Raw genomic sequence first — 16501 nt, forward strand, 5'->3', positions numbered from 1 at the left:
GTTCTAGGATCTTCCTGATTTGCACGAATAGGTTTTATTATGTTTTTATCACATAAACTCTGATAAATTTATTTAGTACAAAGAATTTTTCCTTTTAGCACATTTATGACTGAAGATACTTTTGAATGGTAATGCAATATATATACATTATATATACATATTTATTATTTTAATTTAGTAAAACAAACTAGTTATTTTAATCAGATCAAAGGTATCTGTTGTAGAAACTTGGTTAAAGGACAGAAACACATACATAAAATAAAAGTATAAATATACACTTATTCTTACAAAATCAAGTACATATATATTCTGTATGAGAAAAAGCAACTATTTCTTCAAGAAAAATATAGTCCAAGGTAAAATTTATTTCTTGATTAAAGTTTAACTTTATAGCTTTAAAAATTATTTCACAATTAAAGTATAATTTGTTAGCTCTGAGAGAATATATGTCATTTTTATATGGAGTGCTTTTTTGTTTTTGTTGCCACCTACATTTTGCATATTTACAGAATATACCTAAAAAAATACAGAACATCTTGTAGTTTATTGCTCAGTTTTTATTCTGTTAAAGCCCATCTAGTAAACTGTCATAGGAAATTGTCTATTCAGTAGACTCTCAATACCACAGAATACCTGAGGCTCCTAAAGCCATTGCACTAGCAAAGAAAGGAGAGAACGTGGTGAATGAACTGATCAACAGCTGCTGAGCTAGTGTGGGCAAAGCAGAGAATGGAATCAGGCGTCCTGTCTCCTAGTCTAGCTGGAAATTCATACCAAGTGTATCTATTTTCATTTCATCATAATTTATTTATTTATTTATTTATTTATTTATTTATGTTGGTACCAGGGATTAAACTCAGGAACTTGTGCATGTGAGGCAGGCACAGTGCCACTGAGCTAAATCTCCAGCCCCTATAATTTATTTTTTGAATGGGAAAATTATAGTTAAACACAAGCTACATATAGTCTGTCTTGAAAAATCAATTCATGTGCCTTCCTGTTTTTTATTGTAGGTATCATTGACATATAGTAGCTCCACAGCATGTGGCTTCACGGGCTGCCGTAAAGGTAAGCTTCCCAAAAAGGAAGAGTTTCTTTATATGTACTTCACCTTTGATTAGCATCCATAGTTACTATGGAAGAATAGAGACCCTTTTCTTTCAGAGTGGTACCATAAGATCATTTTTTATATTTTTATGACTGTTTAAGTTAATAAAGTTAGAGAAGTTATACAAAATAATGTGTGAAATTAGGAAATAAAGACCATTCCAACTTCTCTGAAGAAGATACTTGAGCTGCATTTTCTGAGACTTAGGTTACTTTGGTAATTCAAAAACTTCCGAATTCGGCATGATAGAAAGAATATTGGAGTTTGACATCATGGTACATACCTGTAATTCCAATACTCTGGAAGCTGAGGCAGGAGGATCAGTGACTTCAAGGCCAGACTGAACTACATAGCAATACCCTGTCTCAAAAAAAAAAAAGAAAGAAAAAAAAGGAAAGCATATTGGAGATAAAGTAAAGGTTGTTGCACATTTGCCAAATGCTTTTAAAGGAGAAAAAAAATTTTAAAGGAGAAGTTTTAACAGTGAAATCAACATAAATATTAAATTAAGTTCTACAAATACTAAGTTTTTAAATGGATAAAACATGACCAATGTATATAAAATTATTTCTTAATAAAATATATTTCTAGAAAAGTAAAATTGGTATTTGTGTTGGTTTTCTGCCACTAATCTGACAAAGTACCTAAAACTTGGTGGGTTAAAACAACAAAGATGTATTCTGTCACAGTTCTGAAGGTTAACAGTACCAAATCCAAGTGTCAGCTTAGCTGTACTAGGAGCCTTCCTTCCTTCCTTGATTCTTCTAGTTTCTGGTGATTGCTTTAAGTTTTGGTGTTCTGTGACTTATAGATAGATCACTCAGATCTCTGGTTCTAGCTTCACGTGGCCTTCTTGTAGTGTGCATGTGTGTATGTATGTGTGTCTGTGTGTGTCTATGTGTGTGTGTCCAAATTTCCTCCTCCTTATAAAGACATCAGTCACTGGGTGATTAGGGTCCATGGTAATCCAAGATGATTGCATCTTAATTACATCTGCAAAGATCCTTTTCCTAAATAAGATCACATTCACAGTGTCTAGAAATTAGAGTTTCAGTATATTGCTTGGAGGGATGTAATTGATTTGTAGCATTATCGGTTGCTTATGTAAGTTCAGTGAATTTTCTGTTAATTATGGCCTACTAGGTATTTATGGGAAAAACATTAACATTAGATGGCATGGAAGAAGCTGTCATTTCATTGGTATACACAAAGTAAAACATTGCCTTATTTTAAAAATACAATAATTGAGGCCAACTTTTCTCTCAAGCAAGATAAAAATTAAGTAAACAATTATTCAGTACAAGTCCTGATGACATTGGCCTAATATTAGTGCATGACTCTGATTCTCAGGCTTTTAAAACTCTCTAGCAAAGTAGAAAAGTATGTTTTACTTGATTTATCAAATATTTTTCATAAGCCGAGATTGCGTAAATTTTTAAACTGAGTACCCCTTTCCCTATAACAGATCACCCCAAGAATCATTGGATAAAAGCAGTAAATTTTTATTGTTTCTCTGTTTCTCCTAAGTGCACACTGGCAGCCTTTCGGGTGTATTCTAATTTGGAACCCCCTCGATTTTGACTGGGTATGTTGATGGAGATCAACTTGTAGGTCAGTGCATTGTATCCCACTTTGATTGTCCAGACCTCTTCTCGTGGTGGGACCTTATACCTACTAATAGAGTCTAAGTCATTAACTTTTCTGTTTCTACCCATTTAAACTTTCCTGTTTACAGCCCATCCCACGCAGAGAAGCAGGTGTGATCTAAGTCACTTCCTAAATTTGATCAAATCAGCACAACCATCAATGTATCTTTCATTATTTCCTACTTTCTTTGGATTGATTGTGAGCATTTTTAACACTGCTTCAAACAGTTGAGCATTATTTGACCTTGCTTACTTGTCTACTTTAGCTTCTTTATCCTATCCCCTTCTACCTTCCGAAAATAGGTTCTACCTACCTGAAATTATTTAAATTAATTAAATATGGTACATTTTTTCCCAATGTTATCCTTTCTTCCTGGGATATTCTGTTCTCCTTCCCCTGCTAGGATCTCTCATTTCCTTATATTTCCAGTTGAAAATTCCTTCCAGTAAGACTTCTCTGGCTTGCCTTTTCTGGGTTAGGCTTCCCCTCTTCCCTCCAATTCCAGTACAGTATAAGTAACGTAATAATCGCAGTGTACTGTACATGGATGTGTGATTTTTCTTACTCTCCCACTATAGATTTCTGAAGCCAGATATCCCACCATCTAGCTTATCATGGTATTCCAAGAACCTAGTAGTGCATGCACAAAGGATGTCTTCTGTAATTAGCCATGGCAAGAATGCCAGATTTAATGTCATCTTCCCTTTTGTAATTCCTGAGTCCTAAAGTTTCAGTTGTTGGACTTTTCTAGAATTAAGACTGAAAAGGAGAAGGCCATGTTCTCTCAAAATTTCCTGATCTTCTTTTGACTCAAAGAGGATTTAAGCACCTGTTTGTTGTAAAACTCCCCAGAAGCCAGTGCAAACCAAAAAGTTACTTAATACATATTTGTACTTTTTAAACTTTCAATTTCAGAAAGATAAAGTTGAATTTGTTGTCATTATTTAGAAATAAGGAGATTTCACATAAAAGGGTCATTTGCAGGTTCTTGGGAGGTTGAGAAAAGAGAACCACAAGTTCAAGGGAAACCTGGAAAATTCAGTGAGACTCTGTCTTTAAAAATTAAAAAAAAAAAATGCTAAGGATATAGGTCTTAGCTCCCTGGGTTCAAGTCCCAGTACTGCAGAAAGAGAAAGAAAAAAATCAGAGAATCTTTCTACCCTGGGCCTATATTCCCAGATGGCAAGAGGACTTAACCTACCAACCCTTGCCCCTCCATGCCTTCTGGAGGTATCACGCCATGTCATTTGCTATTGATTTTCTCCCAAACAGCACTTCATGTAGGTATCCTTAGGCACTGGAAGATACATGGACTAATGGAATGTAAATTCTTGGCCAGGTTCTACATGTTATTCTCTGGTGAAACAAGGATCATAGGTTCAGAAGTTGAATGGGCCATAGAGTTGTTCCTGTTATATATCCATCATCTAACTGAAAAGAATTTGTGGCTTTGTGTTCAAAGCTCTGTGCTTGATTTCCTGCTTTAATATTTAAACAAGTAACCTAACCTCTCTGAGAGATTATTGGTACAAAGATATTCTTCATGAGCTTCTGTCATGTTAGTTTGCTTTGTAAATACCATAAAATTCATCTAAAGTACACAAAGAAAATAGTTACAACCTTCTTCTCTGGAATGGAGCAAATGATTTTCATCCTTTTTAAGCTACATTGGCAATTATAGTACTTATGAAAACGAGGTACCTATTCAAGCTAAAAGATGGATGAATGTTGAAAATATAAAAAATAATAGAAGCCCTTCACAGAAGGTGACTTATAGTTTGAATTCCATGTATATGAAATGTCCATAACAGGCAAAATTGTACAAGGTACATTAGTGGTTACTAGGAAATGAGAGAATAGAGAAATGTAGAGTGATTGATATTCATTACAAAATATCTATTTCTGGGGTCATGAAAATGTTCTGAAATTTGATAGTGGTGATGATTGGAGAAACTCATAAATATATACTGAAAACTATTTAATTGTCCATGAATGGTAGATTTTATGGTGTGTGAATTATTTCAGCAAGGTATTAATAAAGAAATACATGTTTTCAGAAGCTATGGTTACTAAGTGATGTAAAAAATATTCACTCTTTCATTCAAATGAATGCAGACTGTCTTCCTCAGTGTTCTAATTTTTCTGTCCCCCAATACTAAAGAACAAGTTAGATTGTTAATTAGCGGCATTCATGGTTTCATAGAAAAATTTTGAGTTGGAAGGTCAGACAGAAATGTGTTTATACTGTAAATTTTTCCTTGACTACCTAAGTCATAGGTTCCTAAAATTGTAAAATCAAGAATAACCAGTTTTGGGGGTTAGGAAAAATAAATGCCAAATTACTGTGGTGTCAGCTAGAAAATGGGCCCTCCATAATTGCTACTTTATTATAATTAATGTTATTTAGTTGTAAATATTGGGCTATAACATTAAATTCTTGGCAGCTCAACAATTCCATGGTTGGCTTTCCTCTTATTGGCATCTTGGCCAGAAAGAAAAGAAAGCCTAGAATTTCTGTTAACACTTAATGAATTTAATCAGCTCCTGAGGGACTTTTGATATAGCAGAGAAATATTTAACAGACAAACATAATTTTTATTCTTTTTGTGCTACTCTTCATAGCCAACAGAGCCTTCCCTACTGGAGGTACCATTACTTGTACTGAGAAGATCATTAACATACCACAAGTGAGATGTTAGGAATAAGAGAACACATCCCTGTGGCTTTATATTAAAATGTTACTGTGCATGGGCTTCTGAATGTGTTTTAAACTGCTACCAATATAAATTGCTTCCTAAATATGTGCAGTTCAGTTATCCATCATTTTCTTATTTATAGTTTCTTTTCTTCCTTTCAGTAGGATTGTTGAGAATTTTTTTAACATTTGTTATTGTCTTTGGAAATTGAAATGAAAATCTTACATTGGGAGTATAAAGGCTAATTGCATTGTTCAGAGATCTACATTATAAATTATATGTAGCAATTTGTAATCCTAATTATGAAAAAGTCTATATGAATTGCTCCATTTGATCTAATTGCTGCTTTATGCTTTTCTTTATGGATAATGGAAAGGTTCATGCAATGTTAATGGCCAGGATATCAGGAGACTTTGGATCAGTTCTTCTCTCAAGAGTTATTTATTTTTTTTATTAAATTCTTTTATTGGTACATTGTAGGTATATAACACAATTACATTTCTCATTGGGAATTGTACCTTTACATAATGCATCTTGGTTCTTATTTTTTCCCCATTCCTAGCCCTCCCTTCACGCCCTCCACCCTTCCCTATTCTCAAGAGTTATTTTGAAAGAACCAACTTACATATAAGACTCCCTATTAAGAGCAGTGAGATGATAGCAAATAAAAATTCTTATGTTCCCTGCTATGTTAAATTTGATACGTATTAGATGACATATAACAAGAAAATAAAAATAGCACAAATTATACTAAGGGCTATAAAAAAAAAGAGTGTGCAATGATAAAGAAGCAGAGGTTATGATTCTACATCATAACTGACTTGTATTACCCTGGGTAGGCAACATTATAAGCTGGTGTTGAATTTCTATTAAACTTGGAGAATTGAACCTTGGCTCATTATTGGATGATTCTCTTTTCTTATTAATGCTTTTTTACATACTATTTTATAGGATGATATATTGCCATGTCTGCTTTATTTAAATTAACCATGCCTGAGATTTCTTTTCTACTGTTTTCAGCCCTATGTTTCATTCTAGCATTATGTGCTTTTAATAGTTGTATTTCTCATTCTGATCTTCTTTTTATTCTCTTTACATGGAAATTAAATTTGTTTGCACTTGCTGTAATTCCTGAAATGTTTTAGTATTCTTTCTAGTGTCATGTATTTTGTTTCTGCACGTTTCCCTACCTGATACAGGATTAATTGAATTTTCTTTTTTCCACTATCCCTTCCTATAATTTTTGTGTTTTTCACTCTAGTTCCATTTTTAACAGACTTTCTCAAAATACAGTTTTAAAAGCCAAACTTAACAATGTTCCAAACTCAACCTATAATTATTTAGCTATAATTGTACCACCCCAAATTCCAAGTTAGTGTTTCATATATACTTTGTTTAGTTCCATTTTATTTTTATGCCAAGTAACTTGTATTATTACATTTAATACAGTGAATGCTTAATGTACATTTTTCCTGTGTATTTACTAGCTTACTTTTCATCATCGCTTCAAGTATCACATTTCTGTTGAGTTTCATTCTTTCTCTGTTCAAGATACCTATTAAATATTTGTTCATCAGCCTTTTTTTTTTTTTTTTTTTTAACCGGGGATCTAACTCTGGTCCTTGCACTTGCAAGGCAGGCGCCAGAACCGCTGAGCTAAATCCCCGACCCCATCAGGCAGTCTTAATAGTAAATCTCTAATATTTTTGCCAGTATTTTGGGTTTTTAAATTTTCTTACATTTTCCTATGTTTATTCATGTGTTTTTAAATAATACTAAACTATGTTTGAAATTCCTAGTTGACAAGATATTTTTTTCTTCAGTCCTTTAAAGACACTGTTGCATTATTTTCTACTCTTTATTACTACAGATAATGAAGATTACTGTTATTTGTACTGTTTTATTTTGTATGCGATTTCTCTTTTTTTCCCTCTAAAATTTTATGTTTGGCATCCTGTTGCATTGTGGTGTACCCAAAGAAATATGTATGTTTAGCCATTCTCATGTGATATTTTACTTTTCAATCTGAGGCCTTATTCCTTATTGATTTGAACACTCCTAAACTATTTTTCTGTTGTCATTTTTCTGCATATATATAATTATATGACATATTATTAACCATTTGCTTTCCTATACATAACTTTTCAATACCTTTTAATGTTTCTCATTTGTTACATTTCCCTTGTGCATCCTAGGACACTTCATCTGTGTCTATTCTGCTATTTAGATTTTTGCATTACAGTTTTCAAGATGGCTATTTTATGCTGCATTAGCAAACAGCCCCAAATCTTACAGGTTAAAAACAACAAAAATTTATTTCTGTCTCATGCAGTGTATCTAATACAAGTTGGCTGGCATCTTTTATTAAGGGATCCATGTTGAGAAGGGTGCTATCAGAAAATGTTTCTAGTGTTGCTATGTCAAAGAAAACCTGTGCTGAAAGCTTCTTCTCAGAATCAACACATATCATTTTTGCTCACATTCCACTGGCAAAAGAAGCCACATGGCTATGACTCAAAAGAGGGTAAATAAATGTTCTTAACATGCACCAAAGAAGGAGGACCACGCTGTGTTTGAGTAAACATAGTGGCCCCCCAACATTTCCATTGTTGTAAAATTTTTTTTTATATCATTTTGTAAAACTTTTTTCGTTTTTATGTTTGGCTTATTCTGTTTTCTTTTAAGCATAATGTTCCCTTATTTTATAATTGATTTAATTGAATTCCCTTTTTTATCTCTATTTTGTGTATAGAATTTCTACTCACACTTACTGATCTTTCCTTTTTTTTTTGGTACTGGGGATCAAACTCGGGTCCTTGGGCTTGCACAGCAGGCAGTGAAACCACTGAGCTAAATCCCTGGCCCAGCTCTTTCCTTATTTTTACTTCAATTGAATACTTTTTTATCTGGGGCAGTTGATTCATTTTGTGGACACCCCCCCCACACACATGCAGGTTGTAATTTAATATTATCAGCTTAACTTAGATAAATATTTACTTTATTCGGGAATCTTTGTTGTAAAAACATTTCCCAAGAGTGGTTTTGCTTTTCCTTTTATTGGGACTTAGGCTTTAAAGGATCCTGGACCAGTTTTTATGTTAATTTCTTACACTTTATAAGTGTAATCCATTTAGATCATATATACTCTCATGCTTGGTCCAAGTGCTCTCTCTCTCTCTCTCTCTCTCTCTCTCTCTCTCTCTGTGTCATTCTTGTGAGGATTGAACACAGGGCCTTTTTGCATTTAGGAAAGCACTGTGCCACTGAGCTACATCCCTGGCCGTACAGTTTCTAATCGATGACATGTTGCTGAATCCAGAGACAAGATTCCACAGTTGTTCCTGCCATTTGTGTAGCTTTTTTAATGACCTTGGGGATCTGTGTTTTTTTGAGGGATTTGAGATCTGTCTGCCTCTGTGTTTCAAGTCTGTGTTTCCAATCTCTCATTAGAGTTTCATACTTAGGCTTACTATGCCAAAGTCCTATAGCAAAGACCTGTGTGCTCCTGAATCACCAGCAAATTAGATGAAACTTACTGCTTTATCCTTCTTCCTTACATTGCTTATGATACTTTCAACGTTCTTCTGCTTTTTTGTTTCAGCTTGGATTAAAAAAAAGGCAGTTTTGGTTTTATGTAGTGGTCTACATTACCTATTTCCACAATGTTCTTAAAACTGAAAGTTTCTAACATCAGCTTTATAATCTATAAGGAAATGTTTTCCCAATATATAATCCACAATGCACTTGTTACTGACCTTTCTGTACAGACTAATGGAAAGAAAAAGAAAAATAAATATGGGGACTCTTGTTTTCTTGCCACTTTGCTAAGCAATTAATGCCATGTTAGACAAATCCATTAAACTTTGATGACTCAAGTTTCTCCATATCTAAAGTTGAAATTCAGTAGCTTAAATAAATACATTCTACTTTCCTACTTCCTCATTAGTACTTTAATACTCGATTTTTTGATTATTTTGAGCAGAATTCTTTAACCTCCATTAGAAATGATATGTCATTACCCCAATTTTACATAAACAACAGAGGTGTTTTATTATACCTAGATTTGAAATAAATTAGATTTGCCATTTTAAGGACCTCATAAGGTAATACCAGCAAAAAACCTTTGTTGATTGCTATAGGGTAGTTTGTCAAATGGCCTTCCAGATAAATCTGCCTTACTGCCTTCTATGTATAGGAAAAAAAATTAGTGTATGTTTTTAGCTTCTCATGTTTAAACTAAGACATATGGTGGCTTGTCAAAATGTAAAACAATATTTTAAAAACATTTAATACAGAATTTCCCTTCCAATTGCATGTGAAATGAAGCAATGTAAATTTCATGGATCATGAGGAGGACAGTGTAGTTAGTTCTTTTGGGATCTCCTTTTTAAAAGTGGTCACAAGGGCTGGGTGTAGCTCTGTAGTAAAGTACTTGCTTAGCATTTGTGAGAACTTGGGTTTCATCCCCAACACTGCTAACAATAAGTAAGTGATTAAACAAAATTAAATCAAATAAATGGTTGATGAAAAAATTATGAACTTCATGATTTCAATATCAAAAAATGTACTAACAAATATTATACAAGAGTCCAGTGAATTGCTGGGAAGAAAATGATGATGATATATTTTTATGAACATTGTACAGAAAATACAGCATATTAAAAATCCAAGCTGGAGCTAGGGACTGATGGTCTATACCGAGAATATTAGCATCACTCTGATTTTTGCATACACATAAACTTGGATAATGTTACCCTATGGAGACATACAAATGCAAAGTGTAATAAGGTCTCAGAGAGCTGGTGGACCAATGCTAGTAACTGGAAACACTGGAACAAACAACCAGAAACAAGCTGAAGAAATTTGAGAACCTAAACCCAGGAACTGGTGCAGTAAAACAGAAGGCAAACAATAGTTAATTTTATCTGAAAAGGATGAAATACCATCCAGTGGGTTGATGTTAATGTACATGTCTCTAGTGAATCTTTTGGGGGCAAGGCTTGGAAGAGTGAGTGCAGTCTGCCCTTCTCATTAAGATCTGTTTTAAACTGAGACAGACACAAATCTCAAAGGTCAAGGACTGAAGGTATCTTAGAGAAGTGGTCTTGATTATTTTACCTTTCATCTATCTTTGAGGTAAAAGATTAGAGATAAGATGAAGCTAAATAGATCCTTTCTAAGAGAACAAAGAGAGCCATAATTACAGCTATCTTCAAAGTAGGTGGATGCCATGCCTTGGGGAAGTGCAAGATTAACCTTCTTGGTAATGACAGAACCTAAAGTATCCCCATCAGTGTTCTTAAGAGGTTGAAAACCAAGGATTTGGAGAGCAGGTGGTTGGACACAGCTGCTGAATAATCTCCTTAACCTCATCTATGCTCTGCAGGGAGAAAAATAGTGGGAAAATAAAAATCTCTCTCAAGTGCTTGATGACAGTGAAAGAAAAAGAGCATCAAAAAGTACATAAAGACAAATTTATCCTGTTGCTAATAATTTTGAACAAAAGAGATAGACAATTGCTGTAAAGTGCTCTGTACAAGTATAAGATAAAGACATAATAAGTCTTTACCTCAATAAGGAAGAAAATGGAGTGGAATTCTAGGGTGGCTTTTCAAACAGTGCACTTCTGAAGCTATTCACTGAGGGCCTAAATCCCTCCTAATGTCGCTTCATTAATTTTTTGCTTGTGAAACATGAGAAATGAATAGCTCTCAGTCAATATTTAATTGATACTTTCAAAGTGAATTTAACCAGGAACTACCTAGATATTGCGGTAGCCAATGAAAATCTAAGCAAGGCATATGTCATGACAAAATATGTTGGGCAGAGCAGGCAAATGGTACCAGACTTTGTGCAAGAGAGAAATAAAAATTTAATTTTTCATATTATTACCATTCCTGGGTGATTGTAACAGAGCTTAACCCCATCCTGATTCATGTAGCCACTAATAATGGCACAAGCTGAAATGAAAATGATCCAAATTGTACACTTGATTTTTCTACAATGTATTGGTCCCAGGTTTTAGTAATTCTGTATTTTTTTCCTTTTCTCATATTTATTCCTTTCCTCAAACCTTCCCACACACCCTTCCCCTTCTCCTTTGGACCTCTTTACCCTGTTTCACATTATCTATTTTACATTTTGATTGCCATTTACACTTTCAATTTCTCACACCAGAGAAACTATTCTGTATTTACACAAATGTGTCCAATTAATTTCACTTAAGAGTATGGCCTCAATATGCATCCATTTAGCTATAAATACCTCTAGTTTCTCATTCTTTATGGCTGAGTACTACTTCATTTTATTAAAAAACCACAGTTTCTTTATACAGTCACCAGTTGATGGGCAGTTGGGCTGTTTCCAAGTTTTAGCTATTACACACTGTGCCCCTATGAACATGGGTGCACATATATCACTGTGGTATGATTCTTTTAATTCTTTTGGGAAAATACCCAGCAGAGCAATAGCTGGGTCAAATGGGACTTCTAATCCTAGTGTTCTGAGGTATCTCCATATTGATTTCCACAGTGGCTTGCACCAGTCTGCACTCCTATCAACAATGGAGAAGGGTTCCTTTCTCCCCACAACTCTGGCAGCATTAGTTATTGGTTGTTTTTTTGATAGCAGCCATTCTTTTTGGAGTAAGACGGAATCTCAATGTTGTTTTCTTCTGCATCTCTCCAATGACCAGTAATATTGAATATTTTTTATATGTTTATTTGCTACTTTTATTTATTTGAGAAATGTCTGTCCATCTCAGATGCCCATTTTTGAATTGGGTCTTTAAGTATGGGAGGTCTGATTTTTTAAGTTCTTTATGTATTCTAGATAGTAGTCCTTTGAGGAACAGCTGATAAAATTTTTTTCCCCCATTATAGGTTGTCTCAGCTCTGTTGGTGGTTTCTCTTGCAGTGCAGAAGCTTTTTAATAAGAAGAGATCCCAGTTGTTGATTCTTTGTGCTAGTTCACATGCTACTGAAGTTTTGATCATAAAGTCTTTTCCTATGCCAATGTCTTCAAGAGTTCTACCTAACCTATCTTCCAGCAAGTTTAGTGTTTCTGTCTTAATATTTAAATCATTAATCCATTTCAATTTTAGTTTAATGCATGGTGAAAGATACGGGTTTAGTTTTAATCTTTGGCAGGTTGAAATCCAGTTTTTCCAACACTGTTTATTAAAGAGGCTGTCTTTCCTCCAGTGAGGGTGTGTGGCTCCTTTGTGGAAGATGAGGTGGCTGAGTGTGTCTGGAGTTGTTTCTGCATGTTCTAATCTATTCCACTGATCATTGGGTCTGTTTCTTTGCCAGTACCATGCTGATTTTATCACAGTGGCTTTGTAGTATAGTTTCAAGTTGGGGATTGTGATACCCCCTACCTTGTCTTTGTTGCCTAGAATTGGTTATGCTTTTCTAGGTTTCTTCTCATTCCAAATGAATTTTTGGATTGTTTTCTCTAGATCTGTGAAATATACTGATGGGATTTTAATTGGGATTGCATTGAATCTATATAGCAGATTTGGAAGTATGACCATAGTAATTCTGTATTTTTCTAAGTCTTTTTATTGACTTTGCCTTAAACATATTGACTGCTAAGTCTAAACTTACAATTATCACAAAACTAGAGAATTATACAGTGGTGCCTTGGCTTACAAATTTAATTTGTTTTAGGATTTGGGGGAAGATGGCTGCATTTGTGTTTGTGTGGGGAAGATGGCCATGGTGGTGTTTGTCACCAAATGTGTAGTTTGCAAATGGAAAAAAAATTTTGCTGAACACTTTTGTTTGCAAACTGAATTGTTTGCAAACAGAAGTGTTCATAAGTATTACTGTATAGTATAACTCCTGCCACAGAGGCAAGATCATTTAATAGTCCCACTGGAAACAGAAAACTCCCAAACATCACAAGTGAAATGTTCCAGTATCATTCGGGCAAAGTAGTTTGTTTTACTGTAGGCAAACATGTTTCTAAATGTTTGGTTCCGCATCACAAAGAATTACACAACAGTTTTGGTATTCTGCTTATCGATTGTGAGAATTTACATTCTTACAATTTTTTCTTCCTTGGGGATAAAACAAATCTGACCTTACTACAACTAAAGAATGGAGTGATATTTTAGTTGTACTCTCCAGAAATAGATAACACAGGAGAACATACATTCTATAGAAACAGCACATACTGAATGGTCTCTCTTATATGTGGAATCTGAAAAAGTTAAGCTCATAGGTGTAGTAAAGTGATGACTCTCAGAGTCACACGGGAGAATTAGAAAGGGAAAGGATTGGATTGGAAGATGCTGGTCAAAGTTTATAATTTTTGTTAGAAGGAAGAACAAAATCTTGGTATTATGATGATATTAGTCAATAATCATTTATTGTAGGAATCAAAACAAAACAAATACTACATTTTATAAGTTTTATTGCCACAAAAATTAAGTGAGATGATACTATGTTATCTTGTTTTAATTATTCTGTCACACCTAAGCGGAGGGTTCTTTTTCTCAATTCAGATGGCAGTAATGAATAGGCAAAGTGTAACTCCTTAAGTGTTAACAACAGTGAGCTTTGAATTCTGGCTGCTGTCACCTCTAAGTGTTGATGCCATGTCACCACTCTTCAGGAAGCCTGACCCAACAGCTATTGCCATTCCTTGGATACTCTTTCAGTCACCAAAGTTGGTGGCTCCCAACAATTCTCTGTCATTCTCTGGCTACTAGCCACCACCTCCAGCTGCTGGTCACTTTCAGTGCCAGTGGCCTTTGGTGTTACCAGTTCTTGGCATACCAGCTCAGCCTACTCTACTTAAGATAGAAATCATGCAAGGGCGTACATATGTCATCCAAAAGAGTCTTAATTAGGACATACTGCAGCATAACGGGGAGCAGTACATAGGGTGACACACTAAGGGTATAAAGAGGTTGCTTTTATAGAAAAAAAAGTTAGCTTATACAAACACAAGGTCAGATTTTCTGTTTGGTAATGGGTAGGGGACAACTCTTCATGAACCTGATTATAGAAGCTACAGAGAGGTGGAGTCTTCTGGGATGGACCCATAACCGAAATGTGCTGCAGTCAAAGCAAATGCCTCCCAGGCCAACTATGGGGAGTCCCATGTATCTGTGCCTCCCTTATAGGCATTTGGGAAGATGCAGAAGAAAATAAAAATTAAAAGGACCTCTTGGAGAGTGCTAGATACTTTCTTCCAGTCTCAATTTCATGTTGTACATATTAACATATATCATTATATAATGTATACAATTATGACTTGTCACTTTAATGTTAATGAAAAATAAGCAGCCCTCCCTGACTGATGACCACAATAGCTTATGTATTTTGAGGGCTTATTGTGTGACAGACACTTTCCTATTCCTTATAATCACATTTTCTCCTTTAATACTTAGGGCCCACCCTAAAGGTTGGTTCTAATATTTTCTTCATTTTATTGATAAAGAATATGAATTTCAAAGTGGCTACATAAGTCTCCTAATATCTCAGAGTAAATATATGGCAAAGTTGGGATTCAAAGACAATTTTAATTCTAAGGGGAGAATTAGTCATCATCGGTTATATTTCTACAGTTGCACAAGAACTGAACATATTTGTACCTTAAGTGCAAGGGGATTATACAAACAGATTTCAAGAAGTACACCTACCTGAATATGTTAGAGCAGCAAGATGCCCCAAACTCTCATCATCTGCAACATGGTAAGGTACTAACAGTGTCTTTGTATATGAGAATCTCATATTAGCAGGGGACAGTTTTCCTGCTCTACTTTTGGCTGATGTTGCAGAAACATCTCACTTGGCTGAAAAGAAGCTGTTGATTGCTTACACTGGTTCTTGTGGCATGCCAACTCTCTTTGCCAGCCTGCTCTTCTTTATCAAAGAGCCAGGAGTTCCAAGTGAGGTGAGAATCCCACTTGACAAGCAGATATAAGCCATTTGGGGAAAATACAAATTAAAAGGTGCTAAGATAGAAATGGAGCATTAGCAGCTGGAAGTGTTCTGGGGATACGATACGCTGTTTCAGATTACATCCGGGAGTTGGAGTTGGGAGAAAAGTGAGTCATACCTTCCTGGTAGATAAACCCTGCTGTGTCAGTCCTTGGGCAGCTGCTGAAGCTGTAGTAGCTATTTAAAGTTGCCGGAGCTTTTAATGCCCCCAAGCTGGGATCTGCTTAGTAACATCCTTGAATTATGCATAGTATGCCTGATTCTTAAGTAGCTTCAGTATTTCTCCTAACTTCCAATATGTAAATCAAATCATTGTGATAGTATTTTGTCCATTTTTCAGGGTAGGAAAATAGCACTATAAAGAAGTGAAAGGGCCAGTGGCGATGCTGACTGCCTTGCAAGAGGAAGGTCCCGAGTTTGTTCCTTGGTGCCAAAAAAAAAAAAAGATTTGTTTGGCCTATAACCTCCCAGCAGTTCAGAAGATGTGCTAAATTATGAAGTTTCTTTCTAGTTGGGTTTTGGTCTTTATGAAAATATGTAATATAAATATGCTGTCAGTGGATATGTTTGATCAAAATTCGCTTGTGACAAACAGAAATTCCCTTAAAGGAGATTGAACAGAAGTTGGTTTACTGGGAAGGTACTAGGGATCTTATAACCTCCAGGTATGAAAATTTCAGCTAAATTCAGGTCAGGAGCAAAGGTTACATTTCTCTTTTTTGGGGGACTATGTAGTCATTTTTAGCTCCTCTTCAAGTGCTTATCCTCCTTGTTTCCCCCTTGTGCTCTCTCTCTTCCACCCCTGTAATGTTTTCTTTTCTCTTTTGCAGTTTCTTTTTTCTACCTTAATATGAGTTCACTTAACATTAGCTGTCCTAGCTCTGAATTAATATGACTCACTGGTTCTATCCTTCAGGACTAATTTAATATCTATGTCCCAATTAGAAATTCCACAATAACAAAATCCTCTGCTGTAGTTTGTGGTACAGAGAGAAGCCTGGATATGCTTTCTACAAGTGCTGTGGATTTCGGGTACATTTAAGACAAAGAGCAGACAACTCAAATATATTTTTAAATATATTCAACAAATTGCTATC

At 34.9% G+C, this 16501-nt stretch overlaps 1 protein-coding gene across 9 annotated transcripts in view; it reads left to right on the forward strand.

Moving 5' to 3' along the window:
- Cntn4 (contactin 4) overlaps window positions 1-16501 on the forward strand; it is a 955384-nt gene that overhangs the window by 227142 nt on the left and 711741 nt on the right. For 7 of the 9 annotated variants that reach the window (XM_004854222.3, XM_087182038.1, XM_087182036.1 and 4 more), the window contains one exon: window positions 1014-1068. The gene's annotated coding sequence lies outside the window, so the exon portion shown is untranslated. Of the gene's footprint in view, window positions 1-1013; window positions 1069-2635; window positions 2720-16501 lie in introns of all 9 variants that reach the window. The other 2 variants (XM_087182034.1, XM_087182032.1) reach the window with 1 other exon arrangement.

Source organism: Heterocephalus glaber, unplaced genomic scaffold, assembly GCF_053883595.1.
Source record: "Heterocephalus glaber isolate CG9 unplaced genomic scaffold, H.glaber_assembly_v1.0 deba00001472, whole genome shotgun sequence".
Taxonomy (NCBI): domain Eukaryota; kingdom Metazoa; phylum Chordata; class Mammalia; order Rodentia; family Bathyergidae; genus Heterocephalus; species Heterocephalus glaber.